General features: G+C 34.1%; 1 non-coding gene across 1 annotated transcript, besides 1 other annotated feature; it reads right to left on the reverse strand.

Moving 5' to 3' along the window:
• Window positions 1-10,284: part of an inverted repeat (IRL2) that runs on past the window's edge.
• A 1,285-nt stretch (window positions 10,285-11,569) lies between these two features.
• On the reverse strand, window positions 11,570-11,641 carry C5L36_0Btrna3W. The gene has a single exon. It is a non-coding gene; the product is annotated as a tRNA-Trp (tRNA).
• Window positions 11,642-20,475: the final 8,834 nt, after the last annotated feature.

Consider the following 20,475-nt stretch of genomic DNA (forward strand, 5'->3'; position numbering starts at 1 on the left):
TTAACCTATTCTCGTGGTTTGGACTTAACTTAAATACTCTGGTACATTTTTCAAAAGTTTACAGGAAGACCTTTATTGTTATTAAGTTTATGGGAGGTTTTTAAATAAAAAGAAGCTCCACCTAAATCGCTTTTAGCAAACTTTAGTACAAATATACCTATTCTTTATTCAACTTCTTTCTTTGATTTCATCTGTCTTAATATAAAAAATTAACTAGGTCCTTCTATTCAGGAGCAAAAATAGTTTAGATCAAGAAATAATTAGTTCCGTAGCAAAGACTATTATTAATATGTGTTATTTAGTGAGAACTTTGCTTTTTTCAAACTAGAATAGACTCAGAAGGGCCAATTTGAAAGGTTACCCCTAGAAACACTACTACCTACAAAGAAATAGAAGAAAAATCCTAATACACAAATCGGTAAGTATGGACCTTTTGTTAGATACTTGTGATTAACTCGAATAACTATATAGAAAATAAACTAAAGCAACAAGATTGGATCTAAGTCTAAAGAAATGTACAAAGATGACTAGTTCAGTAGACTTTCAGTATTATAAACTCAATAGGCTAGGTGCTTTTAGTTTTATAAAAGAATATGATACACATCTTAACTAGGAAGTGAGAATACCCTTTCTAGAATTAGATGTCGTACACACTACAGTTAGAAGTCCTGATCGAAACAGAATTAGCTATTTATTAGGAAAATGAATAAAAGCGAGTGCCAGACTGAGAGGAAATAACCAAATGTTATACAAAAATGAAATTCAGTGCTCTATAAAGTGAGTTCAGCTTATTGATGGAAAACATCCTACAAGACCGCTGATATTCATACTTAAGAAAAATGATTAAAATTGTGTAAAACTTACATTTTTTTTCAACTCATTCTTTTTTTTCAGGCTCAAGTCCCTTGGCAAGTGGTGTGAGAACACAAAAAGATAATAAACTTCCAGGATTCAGTTCAAACTAGCTACAACAAACATAAGCGAGTAGTGTAACTCAATGTCCAAAATCTAAACAGAAAAATACAGGTATTAGAATAGAGATGGGAAATTCACACGAAAGACGAGTAGCAATGCACAGTGTAACAAAGAATCTACACCAGTTAAGCAGTGAATGTTTTAAAGGCCCATGACATTCCGGCAGTCCAATGAAAAAACTTTATGAATTAAAACTAAATTATATATATATAGCTTCCAGGCTTTAGTTAGCACATAGGATTATTAAATATAGTTTTGATAATACGGATCCCACTGAAAGTTATGGTACAGAGTTTTAGCTTTTCAAAATGGTGAATTGGCTGCTCATAATATACCACACACCGTGTTTGTGTTGTGCACCTATTGTATCTATGATCAAGGTTTAGAAGTAGGTAGACTTAAAACCCCAATTGTTCAGAAGAAATACAAAAATACATCGATAGTTTCTTTTTATAATTAGGGTAGCAAGTGTAGAATTAACTCTGTATACTAGTAGGTCTTTTGATTTTTTTATCACTTATTTAGTGGCTTTCAACACAGTTATATGCTTAAACTTATAATGGCTGAAAAAAATAATTAGCTTATAGCTTCTCTACATAAATAAGAACATATAGCTTGTCTATGAACGAAGTTTAAATAGTTTCCTAAAATTTTTTCTATTCAATGCAAATAAGATATTTTTGATTAGCCATTTCCTAAGATAAACATCGTTTACGCACCGTCTAATATGTTTTAGAAAAAATAAAATAAAATTAACGAATGGAATAGTATATAGGAGTTAACAAACTTAGATTGTTAGGATTGTAGATGAATTCCCTGCAGCACGACTCAGTATTTTGAACAAAAAACATACGGTGAAATGATGTGCTTATATTTGTGAAGGCAAAAAATGTGAAGAAACTTAGAGATGCGATTTAAGGACTAGGCTGTCACTCAACTATAATATGGCGGATTTTTCATTTAGATTGGCAGAAATAAGTTTTAGATCATTCAAAGCATCTTTAAACACTGATCCAAAATTTATATCATAAACGGTTCTGCTGTAGGCAGGTATTTAACTATCAGTGGGTTATATAAAAATGTATTATATAGAACGCCGCGTTACCTTCATAGCTTGAAGTTATATGATTCTGCGGTTAACCATGGAGGCTATAACTAAGAAACGAAGAAAAGCAAAAGAATGAACTGGTCCTAGTGAAAAGTCATACGTGTTTACCACTACTAGGCTACATGTACTTTTTGCATAGTCTAGTTGGCAGAATCATTCTAATAGGAGAAGATGGAATGGGTCAATAAGAATAATAGATGGAAGTAAGTAAACTGAAAAGAACATGCAAACAGCAATGGAATGATTTCTATTTAGATCTAGAAACAATGAACTAAAAGAAAGAAAAAAAATTTAAAGATTAACCAACAAGTACGTAGTACCTGCAATGTTCGACTTCTTATTAGATAAAGATAACAAGTTAGTACAATTCAACTTCCTAACATCCAAACTAATATGGTGATTGTAGAGGGATATATTGAGAACACAACGACCAGGAAGACATAAATATATGATAAAATGAACTAAGGCTGCAGTGTGCACAAACAGCCAAGAGAAATAGGCATGCTCGACATGTTTATAAGTAAAAAAATAACTTTTGCTGAATGTTAGCAAACTGCTTTCGTTAAAAGGAAGAGCCGCGGCAATGCAATGGTTATCACAAATTAGAATATATTATGAATATTGTAGGGTATCATATGATAAGAAGGTTATATGCGCTGTTATCACCCTGAAAAAAAAAATGGTTCTGAGAGGTCCCCCACTAAATTAACTGATAAAGATTTACTGAAAGAATGCTGACACAATTCTAAAGCTAAATTAAAAAAACATTTGTTTCTATTGCGAAAAACAAGCCACGAAACGGAAATCATCAAATTTATGTGTAGAAGAAAGTCAGATCAACCAACGAAGAGCTCGCAGGAAGAACTTAGGGTACCTATACCTACTATTTTCGATGTTGCTGAAGAGAAACCTACTATTGCTCAATATTTTAGTACAATTGAACAAGGAATGAGGAATACGGAATTGTTACAACAGACCCTAGGTGCTATTTCCGTTTCCGAAATTTTAGTGCGCTTCCATGAGAGATACAGAGATAAGATAGTCTACAAGCCTGATTATATCTGTATTTTGAATGGCATCCCTCGCAGACCAAGGTCCAACAACTTTAAAAAAATAGGAACGAGACGAAAATAGTAAATTCATGGCTCCTGATGGACCTAAAAAACTGCTTATAATAATTTTAAGTTGGTAAGAAATTCAAGTTTTTTTTAGTTTTACTAAGCCACCAGCAAATCCTAATAGCATAAATAATTCAGTTTTCTACTATTCTTCACATAATATTCATAACAAAGGAAATGATGTTAAAATGCTTGTGAATCATGCAGGGCAAAAAAAGTGTTAATTTGGTAATCCTCGAATAGCGTCAATTATCAAAAATCCTATTGTTATTGGTTTTATAGCTATTCCATTTGGAAAAGACGTCAATGAAACTATTAATATAAGTGATATTAAGTCGCTTTACATGTTGGTCAGTGACCACCAGATATTCATATTGGGAACTCTATTGACTAAGTGTCAATAAATTAATTTCAAAAAATTTAATGAGTGTTGATGCCGTTAAATCAACTGGTTTAAATATCAATCCACCTCCATCGAGCGTTTCACTCAATATCAAGAAAAGTACGTTAATAAGTTAGTTAGGAGAAATGAATCCTATCTCACTTTTATCTACTCGATTGATGTTGACGAAGTCGAAAACCCTGATAATATTAACTAACCCATGAATACAAATCCCAATAAGCTTCTCTGAGAAACAGGAACTAACAAAACAAGTTGAAGTTTTAATCAAACAAGGTTTCATCAAAACTAGTTCCAAATCCTTTAACAGTCCAGTGCTATTTGTTAGAAAGAAAGATGGTACTATGCGTATGTGTGTTGATTATAGGATTCTAAACAATAATACTGCTAGGAACAAGTTTCCACTTCCAGATATTGATCAATTGATTTCAAGATTTGGTAAGGCAAAAGTCTATTCTAAGTTAGAGTTGATGCCTGGTTACTACCAAGTGAGAATTGCGGATGAAGATGTCGAGAAGACGGCTTTTTCTACTCTGGCCATTATGAATGGATGGTAATGCCGGCTGGACTAACAAGTGCATCTGCGACTTTTCCACAGATGATGAATAATGTCTTGTCTAAAAAAATAAATGGATTTGTCCAAGTGTATTTAGACGACATTTTTATATACTCCGAAGATGTTGAAACTCACGGTAAGCACGTGAAAGAAGTTTTGTCGACACTAAGAAAACATAAACTAATTACGAAGAAGTCGAAATGCAGATTCTTTTATCAAGAATTTAGGTTTTTAGGACAAGTTGTTACACCAATTTGTATTCAAACCGCTCTCGAGAAAATAAAAAAGGTAAAGAGTTGGCCAACACCAAAGACTGTCGAAGAAGCACAAAGGTTTATTGGTTTAACTTCGTATTATAGAAGGTATATCAAAGGGCATTCCAAAATTGCTAATCCAATTCATAAGTTCATGACAAAACAAATTAAATGGACAAGTGAACAAGACGAAGCCTTCAACAAACTAAAGAAAGCTTTGATATCAAGTCCCATCTTGGTGCACCCAAGCTGGTCAGGCAATTGTAAATTTGTTCTACATACCGATGCGTGTGGAGTATCGTTAGGTTATACTCTAGAACAGTTGGACGAAACAGGTAAATGACGAGGTGTGATTGCTTACGGTTCAAAGAAGCTAGTTGGAAGTCAACTGAATTATGGAATATATGACCGTGAATTTATGGCTGTTGTTGAAGCATTAAGAACATGGAGATATTATCTCATGGGAAGACATTTCATTGTTATGACGGATCACAAGAGTTTAATTTACTTAAAAAACCAAAATCTCATAGACTCCACTAGAGTGGCTAGATGGATGGACTTTTTACCACAGTTTGATTTTGATATTCGTTACTTACAGGGAAAAAACAATTCCGCTGCTGATGCGTTATCTAGATACCCATACAACCACTAAAACAGGTTAACGCTAGCCAAAATCGAATTGGCGTTGCTGGAATTGACGTAAAAAGAGGAGGATGAAACACAGAGACATTCCTTGACACTAAGTACTATCGAAGCCAATCAAGAGTTAAAAAAAAAAATTATTACGGGTTATAAAAAAAATACTAATTATGCCTTGATATTCAGAACTTTGAGAGAGAAAACAAAAGTTCCAGTTGAGATAAAAAATCATATCAAACATTTCTGTTATCAAGATGAGGTACGTTATTATAAGACATTAGAGTCTCAAGATTTCTTTAAAGTAGTTATTCCAAACTACAAGAAACTACCGTATAGAATATTCAAAAATGCACACGATTCCAAAGATGCTTGTCACTTTGGTGCATGGAAAACTTATTTGAATCTTAAAGATAGTTTTTATTGGTCATCTATGTTGAGACAAATCAAAAATGGGTAGAAACCTGCCATATCTGTCAACAGCACAACACTAACACCAGAAGAAGACAAGGGTTGTTTTCCCCTTTACCAATCCCAACAGGCTACACTATCATTATGGTTATTGTCGATCGCTTCTCAAAAATGACACATCTTATACCCACGCACAAAAGACTTAATGCTACTGCATGTGCTCGTTTGTTTAGTGACAAAGATATTCGGTTTATGAATAAGTTCTGGCAGACATTACATTATCTCAATGGTAGTTCTCTATTATTTTCAACTACTAATCATCCAGAAACTGATGGTCAAACTGAAAGATTCAACAAGATTGTTAATCAGTTACTTCGGAAATATTCTGCAAACGTTCAATTATCCTGGAATGAGCATCTGTCTATGTGTGAACTTAGTTACAATTCAACGTACCAAGATTCCATTAAAGCAAGTCCTTTTGAAATCGCCTACGGGTATGAATCGAACATGATTAAAAAAAGTAAATAGCTGGGATTTGGAGGATAACAAATATTCACCTAACGCAGAAGAATTTGTGAGACGTGTGAAATTGATTTTAGAGCAAACACTGGATAATATTGTAAAGCGCAAGGGCAACAAGGAAAACACCATAATAGAAAAAGAAGATATTTTGAATATAAAGTTGGTGATTTTAGTGTTAGTGCATCAAGATGCCTTTGGTGTGAATATAAGGTACACAAAAATTCAACCAGTATGATATGGGCCATACAGACTAGTCGAGAAAATAAACGGCAATGCTTATAAAGTCGATTTACCGGTTATTAATTTGAAGGATTGTGAATCAAATGTACAGTGGATTAAATACTATAAAGAAAACCCCAATATTTACCACGAATCGCCTAGAACAGAGCGTGAGATGTTGGCAAGAATTAACGAACTGAGTGGTATCGGTGGATGGTCAGAAGAACCAGGCAAAGAAAAGACTTATGATGTCTTCTGGAAAGACTGTGATCAAACTCTAGCAAGAAAGGTGCCTGAAAGAATATTCAACCAAGCAGCTTTGTCACTACGTCAAAGCCTAATGCACAATGCCAAATCGATCCAAGAACACGAACAAGCTTGATATCAACAAAGTAATCATGATTATAATACATAGAACGTTCCTATTTTCTCGAATCTGATGAGAGAGGTATAGATATTGTTATTACTAGGAAATATTGACAAGTATTAACTCTACTTTGGAAATCTATGTGGAAGTATTTAAAATGGAGTTTTGTAAAGAACTTATATAATACAACATAAAAACTAAATTAAGCAAGGCAATAATCTGATACTTGTAGGGAACATCATGTGTCTACTAAGCTAGATATCCAAGGACGGGTGCACTTTTTGAATGCTAAGAAATATAAACACAACCATATGCATTAGTAAATACTAACTCCTTAATTTTGACAGGTTGCCTGATCAAGTCTGTTTGGCTTCATTTGGCTCATAATGATGTTCGCATTTCGATTCACCAATGTTTAAATTATCTCTCTTAACAATCAGAATCAGCATGATCAGTTGCTTTAACTCTCATTGAGTGGGCGCAAGTACTCAAGGGAAAGTAAACAAAAATCTACTCAATCTACTGACTTTTTATTTTTCTGCTGCACCTATGACGCTCACGACTTTTCGTTCTCTAGAGAAGCGGAAAAGATATACCTGATGTAAATAAAAAGGCATGGGACTTAGCTTGCCCATTCGAAACAACTTTTTACAATTATGACAGGAAACATTTTGTAGGCAAGCATTATATAGGCTACAAAACAGTAATATTTTTTATTTTTGCTTTCAATACTAGAGCTGTTTAAATCAAAGATGCTGATATATGCTCATTAACTTATGTTGTTTCTCTATATGTAGTTGTTCTCTGCCTTGATAGGAAAGTGATAGCCTTTTTCAGAGCATTGAAACTCAAGTCTAAATATATTCCCAAAAAACACTTTATCCTTGCAAAAAGTTCAAAGACTACTGGTTTTGTTAAGCGACAGTATAATTGTTTAAGTCGAGTTTGCAAGTGGAACATACACTATTTCTTAGAAAAACAAATATTACTGAGTTGGAAATTATGTTTATGATAACATCAGTAGGTATGTTATACTGTTTTCCACCCCAATTCAACTCTTCTAATTGAATAACCGAGGAAAATATTTCAAACCATCAAAATATATATACCATTGGCCAGAAACGACTACTTTTACCTAATGTCTCTGCACGCCGCTGAATGTTATTTTCGAAGTACTTTGGAAACTTATACTTAATTTTGCAAAAGGACTTTTTAGAATTACCTAACTTCATATAATATGAAACTCGGCGCTCAAATTCTAGCATTTGGCATTTGAAACCGGTAAACCACTTTTTCCTTGATTGTTGTACAAAAAAAAAACAGATATTGGCTTCTGTGAAATTACCGAGGAGCATCTGTTTCTTTTTCGATCTCGTTTACACTAAAATCAATGGCTTATAAAGTGTACATATAGTTATAGTTTATCAAATTGGGTCTGTGTAAAAACATAAAAAAACATGTTCAAAATGATAGAGCTTACATCGAGGCAAGGTTAAGTAATTCACGCATAAGGCAAAAGAGAGAATACCGCTGGTCTATGTCTCTGTTATTTGTTTTGGTTAGTGTTTGGTAGGCGAAGCCTTCTTAAAGTCGCCTGGAAATATAACTTAACTTTTTTACTAAACAGCACCCAATTGAAAAAAAAGACCTCCATGAGCTGGTGATTAAATCACGTAAGAGTAATCCATTTTTGATTTTATAAGAAGTTAAATGCTGGCCTCTAGAGACGCTTTATGGACGGAAATAGCCCGAAAGTAATTATTTCAAGCATGAATATACTATCAGTTCCGCCTTAGACGTTTATTGAAAAGGAGCTTTTATTATACAAATATGTACGCGTTGACAACTCTTTCTTTTTCCTTCTGTTAAGAATAATATAAACAGTTATTTCCTTTTATTCTAAAGAACAAAAAGAAGATTCTCAAAACAAAGCTCAATGGTTTACGCATCATTTCCAGTATTTTTGTCAAGGCTTTGAAGCTGGGCGCTATAATCAACAATTTCATATTTTGGGATTACAATATATAACAGCAAGTTATTAAGAAAGCTATGAGGAAAAAATCGATTTGTTGAAGACTTCATAGCTATCTATAGTTTCTATCAAGTATTTGGCAATATAAAAATGGATGATAGTAAATGTAGACTTCGGATAATTACTTATAGTTAAACGAAATTCAAAGGGGATTTTAACAAATCCCAAAGGTTTAGGACAATTTTGTCTGGCCTAAAGTTTCACTACTGAAATACAGTAGAGATAAGTGGCGCTACGATAATAACAAGTTCCCCTTCTAGTCATTAAAGACATCATTATGTTTACAAAAATGAAGAGAGTAAAGCTAACAGTGAAAAGCTGCTCAAAAAATATTGCAGACCGGGTTAATTTGCAAAGTTTCGAATATTGCAAAAACTTCTCGTTATTTTTCCAGGTTTTGTATTACGCATAAAGGGAAAATTAAAAAAGATAGCTTCGGGTTTTGTAAACAGAGTCAAGAGACGGTCTGCTTCCTAGTTTGAAAACTTTGCAAATGTACAGTACGATATAAAGGGCAAAAGCTATGTATATTGAACAATTTCAATAATAGTAATTCTTTGAACTAGGTCTCCTCGTTTGAAGTTAGTATTCTTCATTTGAACAAGGACACTAACAAATTCCTGCAGCCTCTTGAAAAGCAGCGGCTAAAGAGTTCTTGCTCCTGATGCTTTAAAAATGGAGCTGTCTTTGTAAAGAAAAAGATTTGTCAATAATGGAAAAAAAATACTTAATGAAAAGTAGCACTTTGGATATTTACTACTTGTTTGATCCCGTTGTTGGCCAAACTCTTAGAAAATTACATTACTTTGAAATAAATATTATTAATACAAAAAATTTCATAATATTTACTTCGACATATGCTATAATGTCGGGCAATACCTATGTGTATAGCGAAATAGTAAAGGGCGGGTTGTAAATCGTATGTTTTCACTACTCAGACTCATACGACATGTCTAGAAGCCCAAGCAATGAATTAGAAGACTGTTTGGTACCAATATTCAGTCACCTTGGGTGTAACAAAACTATTTAAAGAGATACTAGAAGATATAACCAAATATCATGCACAAAATATAAATGTATAAGTGAAAGTAATGTATTGACACATTTTGTTTCGGGCACGTGCGCATTAACAGATTCCGTATAAGGTTGATAATTATAGTACCTGGTGAAGAAGCATTATTCAGAAAGGTTGTAGCCCAACTAGATGTTGAAGTGGACCTTCTAATTTCCTTAAATACAATAGAAGCAAAATAGGTGTTTCACCTATCACAAACACGATGAGTATTTTCTTGTTTTGCTTTAGTCAAATAGAGCTAATTAGAAAATCCTTCGATATTTGATGCCTTGGCTGGAACCAACTCAAAAACATCTTTCTGGATTATATTTTTCTAGTAATATTAGGAAAATAAGAAACAGTTACCCAGAAATAGATGGGATTAATAAACAACCGTAACATTTTTTATCTTTTCATGCGATTTTCTCGAGCTTTACATTTTCTATTCTCTCAAGAGCCAAGTTTGTGTAGCATTTGCTTGGCCTATAATTTTTATTTAGCTCAACGCTAAAGAATACTTGTTATTGAAAAATACCACCAGTAATAAAGTACGCAAATATAGCTTCTCTAAATATTCATGAGTATCCACCTTGTAAAGGCCTCTGTAGAAAAATAACCTTATATTTGGCTAATAATTCTCACCTTAAAACAGTTTCAAAATCATATAAATGGGGTTCGTAGAAAGGTGAACAAAATAACCCAATATATCAATAACTCATGATCCAATTTGTTCATCAGCTAGATAATTATCTAGCTGATGAATACTACTTTTCCCTAGACTCGTTAAGATTTTTCAAAATATATTGCGCCAGGGAAACTATACGTTGTACTGTTAACATTAAAATTAAAGTATGGAATAAAAAAGTTTGTTAGTTCAATATATGATTGATAGATCTGTTTGCAAAGTAAAAACGGTTTCGATATATAACTAAAGCATTAAACATCAAACTAAAAACATCTTTATCAGTCTCAAAGAGGCCCCGGAGGCCGAACGGGGAAACCAATGTCTAAACCATATAGTTGTGTTGACAATTCTTTCTTCAAAGGTTATTTCACATATTTACATCTAGCATAGTACATATTTTTAATTCCCTATAATAACCAGTATATATCCTTTTTTAAACTATTTTCATATGTTGTGTTATACCTTTTGATAATAGTTCAATTTATAGTTCTTATTCCAGAATTCCAGAGTTGAATTAACAGAGTGCTGCAAACTGTATTTTTAAACTTTATTTATTCCAAAGGCACAACAGTACAAACTCATAATTCCGTTTTTGAGGAAAGCTTTTCATTGTTTTATCCTTAGCAAAATAGTCTTTTTTATCATTGTTGTTTATGCTACATTATAGGAGTCATACGTGGGATTATTTAGTCGAAGCTTAAGCTGATTTGACAAACACCTTAAAGTTACCATGAGAGCTCCTTTAGTATATAGTTCTTTTGTGGTCATCTATAATATATGCCAAATAGAATCGGTTTACCCTGAAATGATCTTTAAATAATAATAGTCTATAGAGCTATTTTAGTCTCACTTATATACAGTTTTATCTTCACAAAAGTTTGAACACCTTCTTGTAGCACATTTTTGAACAGCTTACCAATTAGTTGCAGCATCTATCTGTGTTACTCTGAAAAAATCAACTACTAAAAATTTGGATTTCAGCAGTGAAGGTTTATCTAGTTGTCAAGCATTATTTCTAAAGAGGTTCAATCTCACGTAAGTCTATTTCTAACTACTATTCTATAAAAGGAAGCTTAAGCAATAAACAAAGTGAAATTATTCTCACTGTAGATATGTCGCATTTTACCCGCTCCAGGAACTCCCAAATAGTCTAAAAGAATTCTAAAACTCAACCTTGAAAGACAGCTATTAACTAAAATTTCACAATTTTAAATTCTAAAAAATAATGCGTTTGAGGCCAACAGGAATCGAACCTGCAACCCTTCGATCTGGAGTCGAAAGCTCTACCATTGAGCCATAGCCCCAACACCTTGGGATAAGAGTGTTGCTACTGATGCGTACTTTAGAATCTGATTATTGCTTATTTTTATCTTATATATTTTTATATGTTAATTCTCTGAAAACATATATGGAATGTCCTCTGTTTAAATAGTAATTCTTTAATTTAAAAATAGCATTTTGAGGGATTTAATTATCTTCTAGAACTTCTGTTTAACCTTCTACAACCTTCTTCAACCTTCTATATGATTACCCGATGAGGAAATAGAGAGATAGTCCTTTGTCTGATCTCTTACATTACCCCGCCGCTTTAGAAACTTCGTACCGAAGTTTATTGTCCTTATCAATTGCTTTTGCATTATCCCATAAAGTTCTCTGTAAATCTTCTGGGATCTCTAAAAATAATGAAAATGGGATGCTTGAACTATGACAAGGGTCACAATCTTTCCAGTAGACATCCAATGTATCGTTTGTTTCGTCGATACCAGCTATACCGATAATCTCGGTCAGTCTACTTCTTGCTTCAGCTATTGTTCTTGGGGTACCTTGGGAAACTGTTTATCCGCTTGTAAGAATCTTCTAAGCCATCTGACATTGATTACTCTATCCTTTTTATTCGTTTTCGGTAAATCAACTTCGTAGGCGTTGTCTGATATCTTCTTGACAACCTTGTAGGGTCCGTAGTATACCGGTTGTATTTTGTAATACAATCTATCACTACCATATGCATCTTTGTGTAATAGTATCCAATCTCCAACTTCAAATGTTTCGTACACTCTCGACTTATTATGCTGTGTTTCCTGGCTTCTTTGCGCTTCAATCATGTTTTCTTTCACATTTTCCATGATGATTTTCATTTCTAATGCGAATTCTTCAGCTTTATTGCTGTACCTTCTACTTGAAACACGACTGCTAGAAATAAACATTGGCGAGTCTGGTAAGTAACCATAGCAAACTTCAAATGGTGATGAACCGATCGAGACTTGATGGGAACTATTGTAGGCAAATTCGGCCATTGACAACCATTTGTCCCAACTGCAGAGATCGTTACTCGCATAATTTCTTAGTAATTGGTTTAAGATTCTGTTCGTTCTTTCTGTTTGGGGGTGATTAGTGGTTGAGAAGAGCGATGATGTACCAAGAATTCTATGTCATTATCTGAAACCATTCTTTTTGGAATCCCATGTAATTTAAAACAATTATCTACCATCAATTTTGCACATTGCTCTGCGGTTGCAGTTTTCCTAGTGGGGATGAAATGTGCCATCTTCGTGAATCTATCCACCACTCCCAAAATCATATCGTGTCCATTTTTGCATCTGGGGACACCTGTGAGGAAATCCAAACTATGTCTGTCCATCTTCCTTCAGGAATCGGAAGAGGGGAAAATAATCCTCTTTGACCAGTTGTCTCGGGTTTAGTTTTCTGGCAAACCGTACATCTTTGACAATATCTCTTCACGCTTTTTAGCATATTTGGCCAGTAAAACATAGGGTGAAGTCTCATGTATGTTTTGAAATACCCAAAATGACCAGCAGAGTTACCGTCATGAGCGTTACCAATAATTTCCTGAACCAACTTAGACTTAGGGGAGACTACAATTCTTCGATCATTTCCTCCTTTAACCACTGAGAAATATAGTAAATTATCCTCAATTGAATAATGTTTGATGTGGTTATGGATTGACTTCGGGACCGGCAAATTCTCTTTAAAATGTCGTATATCTCCTTAATTTCGTTGTCTTCATCGTACGACTTATTGATCCGTTCTAGCAGTTCCTGATTTGGTGTTAACACCGATTCTATTGTGTTGATACCAACTTCTTTCTCCTCGTAGGGGTACCTAGACAAAGCGTCTGCTACTGAATTAGTAGGACCTTTCACGTACTGAATGGTGAAATCGTAATCAGCTAAATAATCCAACCATCTGACCACTCTATGGCTATCTATTGCATTCTGTCGCTTTAAATAGACCAACGATCTGTGATCTGTTTTCAATACAAAGTGCCGATTTAATAAATAGTAACGCCAGTTCTTTAATGCTTCGACAACAGCGAGAAATTCACGGTCATATATTGAATAATTTAATTCTGAACCTATTAATTTCCTGGAGCCATAGGCTATTACACCACATAATTCTCCATCTGGATCGAGCTGTTCTAACACGTACCCTAATGCAGTACCACAAGCACCTGTGTGTACCACAGATGTATAACCATCTTCCCAAATAGGATGTACTAAAATTGGGGTATTAATCAACTTTCCTTTCAGCTCTTCGAATGGTTTATCTTGAGGTTCCTTCCAAACACATTTCTTATTTGCGAATTCCATTATAGGAGATGCAATCTTAGAATGATCTTTGATAAATCTTCGATAATAACCAGCTAATCCCAGGAATGATTGAGCATCTTTGGCGTTTTTCGGAATTGGCCAACTCTTGATTTTGTCTATCTTAGCAGGGCCAGTCCGGATACCTCTGCTTGAAATGAGATGTCCTAAGAAACCTAAGGTTTTGAAGTAAAATGAACATTTCTTTTTCTTCGCAATCAGCTTATTTCTCCTGAGCAATTCCAATATTTTCCCAGTGTTACTGTAGTGTTCTTCGACAGTCTTTGAGTAAATTATAATATCATCCAGGTACACCTGAACAAATTGGTTCAAATAAGGTGCTAGAATCCTATTCATCATTCTTTGAAAAGTACTAGGGGCGTTGGTTAAACCGTAAGGCATCACAACCCACTCGTAGTGACCGTAATCTGTGGAAAATGCTGTTTTTTCAATATCATCTTCTGCGATTCTGACCTGAAAGTAACCTGACATCAAATCCAACTTGGAAAATACTGAAGCTCCTCCAAAAAATGTGATTAATTTGTCGATTCGTGGTATTGGGAACTTGTCTTTTACCGTATTGTTATTCAGTAACCCATAGTCAACACACATTTTCATACTACCATCTTTCTTCTGGAACAAGTAACAAAAAACTATTGAAAGAACTAGGGGCAGACTTGATAAAGGCTAGTTTCAACAGTTCATCAACCTGTTTATTCAGTTCTTGTTTCTCTGAATAGCTTGATTTGTACTGGCGTCTGTAAGTACTCTTGGTAGGTTCAATGAGTATAAGTCTGTGAGTCAAATCCCTTTGGGGAGGTAAACTGGTGGGTTGGTCATTGGTCACCACATCTCTAAATTTTTCATGAATTTTCTTTCTAATTCCAACAACACCACCGTAAGGTTCTTCTAAAACATTATTATTTTCTTTTTCTTCAACTGACTGCACGCATAGATTTAATAGCTATAAGTTCATTTTCTTTTGTTTCTTCTAAGTCATTTCCGTTATTTAATTTTATTTCTTTTTGATATCTGGGATTTCAGGAGTTTCCGTTTCCTTTTCGATATTTTCCCAGTCAACTTTATTTCCATGATCTTTAACAAATGGGAAACCTAATATCATTTTATGGTTGATATCCTCTAAGACTAAGAACCTAATATTCTCATTTTGCCATTCGTCTCTTAGCTTGAACTACAGTTTTGTTTTTTCTACTGAAGGTAGACTTGTAGCAATATTGTGATCAACTACCTTTATGGCCTCTAATTAGTTTATTTTCTTTGGCCCGTTTTTTACCACCATAACCAGCACTATATAATCTAATAAAATTTTAGCTCCATTTAAAACCTTCCAAGTTCCGACCAAGGCATAATCTGTACTTTATGTCGAGAAAGATAATTAAAACAGTAACCAATAAAACCACAGCCCTCTTTATCAGTTTCAAAGATGCCATTCAGGCCTAGTTAGCTGATTTATCAAATTCAGGATTTAGCTATTTCTAAATTTTGATAGTAAAGTTTATATTTGTTTTTGTTTAAAAGCGATCCCGCATGTCTATTTAGCTCAGTGTACAACTGATATTCCTGTAACTGTACCAGGTGATTTTGATTTCCATTGTCCTTCATATGTTCTTTTATATAGGCTCTTTCAAAAACGGTTCAACTGATAACATCACGATGGATATCTAAAGTGGAATTAATAGATCAAAGCAAGAGAGGATTTCCAAGGAATAGGGCAATTCTAGTATAGGAAGACTGTGGATTGTCGAGACAAACAAAAGTTGAGTTGTGAACCTTTTGTTTATGAGAAGTTCAATTCGCACTCCTTTTCTTTAAAAGCTTGGGAATTCAGATAGAGATAATACCTACATCTACTGAATATTAAGTGAACCAAAAATCACTGTAACAGCACTCAGTCAACTAAAGTCGACTGTTTAAGCTCCTCTTTAGAAAGCCCCACTCGTCTCTAAATTAGTTTCTATGCTATAAGCATCAGAGAGCTCCTCTAAGAATGTAAGAAAAGTGAAAAGCTTCTTTTGGTCTGATAGTTTTTTAATTAAACAGTTCAGTAACAGAAAAACTCGTTTTGAGCTTTTCCTTGTTAATCCACGACTTTTGGATATACATTATATGCTGTAGGTCCTTTGTAATAACAATAGCTATTTTGGCATCGAGTTGTACAAGTTGACATTTCGTTTTATGTTGCTATTATTTAATAATATTAAGTGTTTCTTATCAAATGTATATAACCTTTGTCGGATGAATAACGAACCAAGTTACAAACCTAGCAATTGGACTCTTTCCGCTAGCCTTTGCTGGTTGACTTGAGAAGGTAGTTTTTCATGATAAGTTGCACCCTGGCCATCTCTATGAAAATCAATATTTCAATAATCTTATATACACTTATAATGAACGCGCATTACTCAGACAAAGAAACAAGGACTTCTTGGAATTCCAAGTTGTGGTTGTTCAATTGAATCTTTATGTTTGACTTCTTCTTTATCCGCTTTATAGAAAACTTCCTGGGACAACAAGGTTCGAACAAGAACAAGAACAAGAACATGAACTTTTGCTCAATTAAACCCATTTGCTCTAATTCATTAATGAAGTGAAAAAATAGGATTGGAAAGGTTTTTCGCTAGAGAAATCGCTTTTCTCAGCAGTCTTAAGTATCTGGCAATCACTGTGGTTCCCTTTGGTTTCAAAGTGTACAATCGTTACCTCATAAAAGTTTTCAGTATGAATGAAATGATGTTTACTAGGGAACATAAACCATTGGGATCTTTCTAGACTTAAACTGCCTTTTAAAAGCTGGGCCTTCAGAAACGATTCATCATAGGGAGTTTTGGAGCTTCCTTGGATGTGCTCCTTATGTAAACTATTCCTTAGTTCTCAAAAAAAAAGCAAAAAGAACTGTAGTGATTTAACATCATCTGTAGGAATCTTTAGCTACATCTCTTCTCAGTTTTGTTCAATATGACTTTGTTTTGGAGATTAGCCTGTTTCTAAAAGTAAACGTAGTTATGTTTCAAGGTGCTTTAGACAGCTTAGGGAGTGGATTTTCTGGAGATATGGCTTGCGCATGTCATGTGCCGAGTAGTCACCACGGGTCACCTCCTGGAAAAGTATAAACACGATCTCAAACTCGATTGGTTCTGAAAGGTTTTCATATGATAAGCTAAAAAATGGTTTTCGCGTTAAAGCTAGAATTGTCTGATTTCCTTCATCGATGTGAAGTGATCCAGTCTGACCACGCATAAAATCCGGAATGGAAATCACACCAAAAGATGAGGAAATATCCAATTATGCTTAAATTGTCAACTCAAACACAAGATGTCGCAGCAAACATTTGACGGGCTTGTAGGCTTTAAAACCAAGAATTCTGAAATAAAAACAGTACTAATTGGAACTTTATCATGAAGACACATGTATCATTTAATGCTCGACACCAGGTGATGACAAACAGCACCTCTCTGGTGAAAGGGATACAACAGTTCTGCCTTATCTATCTGAAAATAAAGGTGGAGTTTGTATTAGGAAAGAAAAAACATCGAGTTTATGTTGATTCCTGATATTGTGAATGGAGTTGTACAATTTGATTAAAAGCCAGGTTTGAGTAGCATCCAACTAATCTCTGGTGTGGCTATCAAACCAATGTGTTTTTGGAATTGATGCTGCATTCAACGTGTCAACATGCCAAGATTTTACGGCAAAAAACTATCAACCCTGAAAAAGATCTTGGTTGTGTGGGTGTTGACATATTGACAAGGATTGGGTGAGAAAGAAATAATATTAAGTGTAAACCGCAGCAAACAGTTTTGTCTCTCCATCATACACTACATATTTGATAATGTTTTACTTGCCAATGATGAGGATATATTTGACAGTATCTATTATATCTTGTATGAGGCGAGATGGAAAAGAAAAGACTATTAATCTAAGCTTTTACAGTATGTTACCTATATCGTTAGGGGCTGATATCGAACCAGTCTTTAATGTAAAAACCTTACTTTAAATTACTTAAATTCAAGAGATGGAAGAGATGGAAGAAACCACTGGAAAGGCTGAGCTTGATCAGACCAATTAACAAAGACGGATATTTATCTCAGACAACTGACACTATACTATATAGAACACGGGATTATAGATGTGCTTAAAAACGAAGTAAAAGATATTGGGTACGAGCAGTTGTTGAGACCAAAGACGGCCACCAGCATCCATCCATTGAAAAGTCAAAACACTCAAAAGAAAAGAGTTACTGGTATTAGAAGCAGAGATTTATTTGAAATTATATTGTTGGAGCCAAAGTCTATAGTTCCAGATCAATGGAAATTGGACAGTGTGTTTATTGGGTATAGAAAGAAATGTGTTATTTACGTCTATAATGTTGGGTTGTTCCCTGCCATAATTTGGTTGCTATCGTTAATATTAGTCATTGTTAAGCAGCATTGCTTGAATATACTTTTTCTATAACTATATGGCGGTTTATAGTACAACATTCTAAGGATTCTTGAACTTTGGAAATCACCCCTGGAGCTTTTAAGATGCATCAGCATGTCTCATTCATCTGTAATATATCATGTGACCATGCTTTATGCTCAGGGAGAGTAGGGTATTTAGGATTTGATGAACCGTATAGAACTATAAAATTCTGCAACTATTCTCATGTTATATGCTGTTATATAAGCTCTACAAGTACAGATAACGCGTTTGCTTGAATTTTGTTCGTGCAGGAGTGTTTGTTATTTGGTTAAGATGAGAAGAGAATCTATTATGTTTATCCTAAAGTTAGCCTAAATCTCGTTGCCCGAATGTTTACCGTGTAAAAGCTACTTTTTTTACCACTTGGAGCATCATTTTAGGGTTGTTCTGTAAGCAGCTTAAGGTTATGTAAGGTCAAGTTTTTCTTGCCATTAGGGGACTTAGAATTGTTGAGAGTTAAAGAAGAAACGTAGTGTTATGTTTATGTTGAGAAATTCAACATTGACCTGAAAAAGACTCTAGTACATTGACTTACATAAACTAAACTAGATCATAATCGACAACGTTAGCTGGGAAGTTGGCTAGATTTCAACAAAAAACTTAGTATAAACAATAAATAAACCTTATAAATTATTGTTTTTTTGCTCTCAGAGCAAATGGTAAGTTGCACACCCTTATACATACGCAAAATACATTAAACTCTTATAGAAAAAAAAAACTTGTGCTCTTAAAGGTCGGCCTAACAATCTTGCAAATAGCTATTTGGGCCAATAACACAACAATGCTCTGATAATTCAGAAGAGTTCTGGTTGTTTGCAGAGGACTAGCCTCTTAATTATCAAAAGCATTTTGCCTGTTATTGTGGAACAATCATTAGCAATGTAATACATAAATCCTTTTGTTGCATTCTACTAAATTAAGCTGTTATTCACTCACATGACTCTACCCTTAGCAGCTGCTTGAATTCCATGTGTTGGATTTTCTTAGTATACGTTTCTACTAACTTCAGCAACGTCTAACCGTTTACCCTTATGCTTTGCATCAAATGACGGAGTCTCTGCAGCCTTTTCTGGATTCAGCTTTGGACTATGTGATTGCTGTCCCTTATGTTCCAGTTTTTTTCTTTTCATTTATTTGTTCGTTACCTACCCGTCCTTGAGCATTTTCATCAAAAGAAATCCGTGTGTGACTATTCCTCTTATAGTACATGATTTAAATATATGAGACCCCCGTTAAAACAGCACTGTCTAAAGGATGCTTAAATAATAGATTCTAATCACCAACTTGTTTGTACTCTCAGTTCAATGGTCCCTCTATCAGGGCTGACTCACCATGCTTAATAAACATAACGCTAATTTCAACATTATCCCACACATTGGAGTTTTTTTTTCCATCAAAAAAATAATATATAAATAGCTTTCTTAGATTAGTGTATTCTTTTTCGCCTAATATTTGTGATATGAGCTAAAAGATAGATCGATAAGGTCTAGCAAGAAAAGAGTCATTTAGTTCTCAAAGGTAACTGTTTTTTTTTCATGTCACAATGACCAATATTTAAAGTCGCTGATCTTGAAATTGCAAAAAAAAAAGAAACACTATTCAACTAACACATACAACCTTTTTGTACATAAAAACAAGTAGCTTTTTCAAACAGCTACTTAAAATTCAGCTACATCGTGAAACTATTCACTTTTCAGCTAGTTTGGTCCGACTGGAAACGTACGTCCTTTATAATTTTTTGTTGGACTTTTCTACTGGAGAATCTGAATTTCGAGACCAAGTATTTAATTATATGTCCAAAAAGAACGTAATAATCTGGAAGTACGTCTTTACTACTCAAATTTTCAAACTTAATTTTACTGTGTGTATTGGATGAATCTTCCATAAATACAGTACTTGGTAAAACTAGAACCCTCTAAGATCCTGCATTTTCCCAGTTTAAAATATGTATGGGTTGAAAACAGAAGAGTAATAGCCGTCTAACAAACTTTTGATATCCCTAAAGAAAACATTTCTACGACAATATTATTTGTAATATTGGATAGCTTCCATTT

The sequence above is a fragment of the Pichia kudriavzevii genome, chromosome 2 (assembly GCF_003054445.1).
Source record: "Pichia kudriavzevii chromosome 2, complete sequence".
In the NCBI taxonomy this organism is placed as follows: Eukaryota; Fungi; Ascomycota; class Pichiomycetes; order Pichiales; family Pichiaceae; genus Pichia; species Pichia kudriavzevii.